Source organism: Tinamus guttatus, unplaced genomic scaffold, assembly GCF_059628265.1.
Source record: "Tinamus guttatus ecotype Peru unplaced genomic scaffold, ASM5962826v1 Tinamus_guttatus_pri_ptg000892l, whole genome shotgun sequence".
NCBI lineage: Eukaryota > Metazoa > Chordata > Aves > Tinamiformes > Tinamidae > Tinamus > Tinamus guttatus.
The window spans coordinates 53,832-59,700 of record NW_028289426.1 but is presented as its reverse complement, the minus strand read 5'-3'; positions in this window follow the sequence as shown (position 1 = coordinate 59,700).

Here is a 5,869-nt window from a genome sequence, read left to right as displayed (position 1 = left end):
GCAGCACTGTACTGCTGATCACTGTTCTCAGTGAGCCTGATGCTCCATCCGCCTCCCTTATGGTCCACTGATCCTCTGCAGATCAGTTCACCAAATTGACTAGGAGACTATGAGAAATCTTTTCAATGCCCTTGCTGAAGTGAGAGTTTACAGAATCCCCTGCTTTGTCCTTTTGCACACAGGCTTTCCTCTTGAGGTAGGAGGCAACCAGGTTGCTCTGGGAAGGGCTAACTTTACTCTTGTATCAGGTTGGTAGGTGGTTTCACCAGGAAAATCTCCTGGCTCCTGTCCCAGTGCTGCCCAAATACAAAAATTATTATTAGTTTGTCCTTAAACTCTCTTGAAATTCCCTTTGCTGCTGCTTGTCCTTGTTGTCTCTTGTCCTTTCCTGACCTTGGCCCCAATCAGACTTTCACCGAGGACAGTGACACCTTCACCTCTAAGCGCAGCCTTGCTGGGGTCTCCAGGCACCGCGCAGGCAGGCCTGCTCCATGGTAGGAGAGGGGTCTGCAGACAGCGGGGCTGCCTTGGGGACCCTCAGCAACAGGCAGCAGAGCAGGGGCACATTGCAGGCACCTGGCAGTGACAAGAAGGCAAGAGCGTCCCTCCTCCCTGGGGGCAGATGCCTTCCGAGGGCAAGGGCACGCTGGAGATGTGGGGGACCCTGGACCCTTCCACAAGGCTTCACACATGGTCTGTTTTTTTCCTGCTTTGGAGGTTTTCCCCACAGATTAATTTTTACTGGTATTCTTACACTTTGCCACTTCTTCCCACGTTTTTCCCACATTTTCCTCTACTTTGATAATTTACCCATGCTTTCACTTTTTTTCCTTCTCTTTCACAAATATTCCCTCCCATGTTTGTGACCATTTTCCCACACTTGTGAAGATTTTCCTACCCTTTTGTCTTTTCCCCAACCTCTCCTTCTATTCCCATGCTTTCTCAATATTACCGAGCTCTGTGTTCTTTTTGCACTTTCCTTTTTTTTCCCATCACTTCACTCTTTTTCCACTTTTCTAACCATTCCCGCACTTTTAACTATATTCCTACACTATAGTTCCTTACCCATGTTTTTCCCTATTTTCCAAGATCTGGGAACTTCTCCAATGCTTTTGCACTTTTTCCCACCATTTCAATCTTTTTCCAATGCTTATATTTGCCTTCTATTATTTTCCAACTCTTGCACTCATTTGCTGCACTTTTCCCTATGCTTCTAGTAATTTTCCCATGCCTTCCCTTCTTCCCCTTCCTTTAAGTGTTCTCCTACACTTGCTATATCCTTGCCACTCATTTCCACTTGTACAACCTCATTAAAAACCTGTATATATCAATAAAACCCATAACGATTTCTTACATATTAAGATGATAGCTAATGTCTCTTAGCTAGGCATGCACCTAGATGGGGACAAGAACAATTTCTTTACATTTTGATTGCAATTAATAAATAGTATTAACTCCCTTCTCCACTCTTACCACTCAATGCTGCACCCACAGGGCAGGAAGGTCGGGGGTGGTAAATGCATGTAGGCAGAAACAAGCCCATGTGGGGAACCTAAGCACAAGAGTCCCAAGTGTTTTGTCTTTTCGTGGATGCCGGTTGGGGGTTGGCGTCACATGAAGCTGATGGGGTGTAAAACGCGGCTGTTCCCATGTGCTGACCTGATGGTCGAGCAGGTGGCCACGCTGGTGAGGAGAGCCTCAAAGTGGGAGCAACTCGGGGAGGAGGAGGACTCCAAAAAGAGTGAGGAAGTGATGGCCTGGGATGGCAAGGAATAGCCACGGGGTGATGTGGGAAAGAGAAGCTCAGGGAGGGAGTAGTGGGATGCAGGGAGCTCTGCCTTGGGGTGAACCAAGAGGCAATCGAGAGCACAGGGGCGAGGATGGGGGTGGCCTCGTGGTGGGTGTCTGCTATGGAGCGCCTGACGAGGGGCAGCCTCTTCAAGGCCCAGGGAGCGCAGAGCTGTGGAGAGGACAACTCGTCCTGCGCCCCAGGGACCTGCTCAGGAGTGGGGAGAGGAGGTGCCTGGTGTCCCCATGGCGACTCCCAGGGGTTTGTGATGGGGGTGGCATCACACCCACAGGCCACTGTGATGGGGCAGTCCCCAAGGTGACCGTGTCCCTGCTGGGGTCTTCACTCTGAGGATTGCGGCGCAACCAGCAGGGAGCAACTCCCCTTGGTGCCCGTGCAAGAGGTCCTCAGAGAGGTTCCTAGAGATGGAAAAGGAGCATCAGGCGAACACCTGCACCTCATCCATGGAAGGGAACTCTAGTGCGCAAGAGTGCACGAGTGAGGTGAGTGGTGGGGCTGGAGGGAGAGCTGGGAGGCAGGGACGGGACCTGCATGGAGAGCACAGGGGTGGTGGGGAAGGAGCCCTGGGTCAAGATAGCTGGGCAGGAGCTCCTCCAGCGAGGGGACGTGCATTCCTGGGCACGGAAAAAGCAGCCTGACCTGCACTCTCCATCTGTACTTGATGCTGGTGATGTTGCACCTCAAACACTGTGTTCAATTCTGGGCCCATCACTAGAAAAAGTAAAAATAAAAGCCATGGAGGCACTGGAGTGTGCCCAGAGAGGGGCACCTAAGCTGGTGAAGGCTTTGGAGCATGGACCCTATGAGAAGTGGCTGAGGGAGCTGGGGTTATTTAGTGTGGAAAAGAGGAGCCTCAAGGGCGACATTATTGCTCTGAACAACAACCTGAGAGGTGGTTGTAGTGAGGCAGGGTTGATCTATTCTCAGAAATAGCTATCTATAAGACAAGAGGGAATGGCTTCAGGTTGCACCAGGAGAGGCTCAGGTTAGATATTAGGAAAACTTTCCAGGTGGAAAGAGTGGTGAAGCATTGGAAGAGGCTGCCCAGGGAAGTGGTAGAATCACTGTCCCTGGCAGCCTTCAAGAAATGTGCAGATAAGGCACTTTAGAGCCATGGTTTAGCAGGCATGGGGTTGAGGGGTTTACAGTCAGACTGAATGGTTTTGGAGAACTTTCCCAACATAGTGATTCTATGATTCTTTGATCTGGACGCTCCAAGGCCCGCATGAACCCCATGAGCTCTGTGCTGAGGGCTGGGCCACGCACAGCCGCATTGTGCTCCGCCAGGAGGTTCCCTTCGACACGAGGCTGGGGTTTCCTGTGCTTAGGAGCTGCTCGTACCAACACAAGTGTCCCCATCACGGGCCTCCTTCTCCCCACAGGTGGGCCAGCAGGAGCTGCCCGCAGCAGTGCAGCGCAGCGGGAGCCCGGCTTCGTCCCACCAAAGGGACCGGCTGTCACCGCTGCCCGGCCCTCAGGGCTCACGCACCTCTGAACACGGCATCGCACAGGTACAGAGCTGAGCGGCGGTGGAGGCCGAGCCTCTGCCTGAGTCCCCATGGGGCCGAGAAGCAGGCGGGACGTGCTGGGAGACACCAGGAGGTCTCTGTGCCCGGCAGGCCGAGCGCTGCTCTGCACGGCAGCCTGCACGCACCCGCCTCGGGCTCTCCGAGGAGCTGCCTTTGCCCAAGGCTTGCCCATAGGCACGAGCCCTCTCCCCAGGCAGCCTTTGGGAGCAGGGCAGCAGCCACCTGCATGGCAGAGCCATCGTCAAGGGGGTCAGAGGCTGCCGGAGGTTTCCCATTGGGAAGGATGGAGGGAGGGACCAAGGTCGGCAGTAAGGACTGCCTTTGTGGTGGCCTTCATTGCAGGTTGTGGAGGAGAAGGCCAGCGATGTCCCCTCCACAGTGCAAGAGCCGCAGCCCTCCACCAGCCTTGCAAGGCCTCAGGAAACGCCATCGCCCTCTCCACGGGAGCCAGCACAGCCTGGTGCCGACGGTGCTCGGATGGAGCTCACTGTACCTGTGCCCCCACACGCACTGGCACGCGTCATCCATCAAGACGCCCAGGCAAGATCATGGCAGCTCCAGAGCATAGAGTGGCGCCCCAGCACATCATCCTCTGCACCTCAGACAGGGCCTGATCCCTACAGTCATCGGGGACGATTCCAGTGCAGCATTCCTAGCTGGCCGAGCTGGCCTAGCGGACTAAGCTGCCCAAGTGGGCCAGTGAGAGTACGGACATCACGGACACGGCAGCAGCCCTTGGAGATCACGTGCCACCTCCAAGGAAGGCCAGTGCACGTGCATGAAGACAACACTGCACGCTACCTGGCTGTGCTCAGCATCAGAACAGAGCCGCTGGAGGAGCTGGAGAGGAGCTGCCTGCAGCGCACTGGACAGAGTTTGGCCCAGCTCCGAGAAGGAGCTTTTCCAATGAGGGAGCAGAACGTGAGAGAGAGGCAGGACGAGCAGGAGGAGGGCCGTGGCAACCGTTTCTCCCTGACGCTGGCAGGATCACTCAATGCCAAACCCAAGGAGGTGAGTGCCAGGGAGTGCTGGGCCATGGGGGAGCCCTCCCAGTGCTGTGGCCAGCAGCTGTGCCGCGCCGTGCGGGACAGCCGGCTTGTCAAAGCACTGGCGGAGCCCCACGAGGCCTTTCCTCCCTTAACAAACCTCCGCCTCTCCTTCTAGCTCCTCGCCAGAAACTCCTTCTATGACCTCTGGAGACCAGAGATCACGCGAGTGGAGCTCCTCAAAGGTGCAAGCTGCAAGTGGGAGGTGCTGGAGCGGCTCTATGCTCACGCCCCAACGCGGGAGGCGCCGAGAGGCCTGGGAGCACTGCAGGAGGAGAGAGTAGAGGACACTGATGAGGAGGAGGAGGATGGGGAAGAGGAGGTGGAGGAAATTAACTCTTTGACCTGGGTCAGAGCCAGCCTCTGCAGCCCGGCTGTGGACAAGGAGACGGAGCACGAGAAGGTGCCCTGCTTGCCCCATGTCAGCACCACAGAGACTGTGAGCGAGGCACCTGGCCATGTGGAGAGCCTTGAGCCAGCAATGCCCAGGGGCGGTGAGCCAGGAGCACCTCCTTTGGCCAACAGCTTTCTGCACGCAGAGGACAGCGTGCCTGTCCCACCAGCAGCAAGTGCAGGAGCAGAACCAGAGGCCTCCCCGGCATCCAGCAACTTCATCCAGCATGCAGGGGAAAATGCTCCTCCGTCTCCATCACTTCCTCCAGAACCTGCACCAGAGGCCTCTCCTTCAGCTGAAAACCCTTGCGATGAGATGAGCAGCAGCCCGTCTCCCAAGGAAACCCTGCTGCAGGAAACAACAGCAGCAGCTTCTCCCCCGGCTGCAGGCCCTGCTCCCCAGGTGAGCAAGCAGCATCTCCCCTGTCCTCACCATCCCCGGGAGCTGCCGTGGGAGCTGTGTGGGGGGTGCCCAGAGTTACCCCATTTCCTTGGAGCCCCCCTGCCCATGGCATCCCACTGTCACCCCTAGGCATTTGCCCTCTGCCATGTCTCCATGGGGAGATGCCGGCTTCTCTCCGTTTCCAAGTGCCAAAGACACAGGGATGAAGTCTGCTCCAGCCCACGTCGCATTCAGCCCTGAGGCCTGGATGCCGAGCGAGGAGGGAAGAGGCAGCCCCAGCAGCAGCCCCCTCCACACCAGGGCACCAGCCCCCTTGTGCCACACACGCCCCTGGCTGCCTCCATTCCCCCTGCCCAGCCCTGCTGCTACGGCCCCACAAAGAGCCTTGTCCCATTGCCGTGCCAGCCGCAGGTCCCTTCCCTTGGGACATGCAGCCATGGGCAGCCTCCTCAGATCCAAACCCTTTGCCATTGTGCAGCCTGGGGCACTGGGACCCTCAGCAGGGCCAGCTAATGGCTGACGGGTGCGTGTTCTTGCTCTGCCCATGCAGGAGGCCTTGGAGCCCCAAGAGGAGGAGGAGAAGCCCTTCTCCTGCAGCCCCACACCCGACGTTGAGGCAGGTACGTACCCGCGTGGAGAGCCCTGCTGGGGACAGTGGGCCTGTCCTAGCACAGCCAGCAGCACCAGG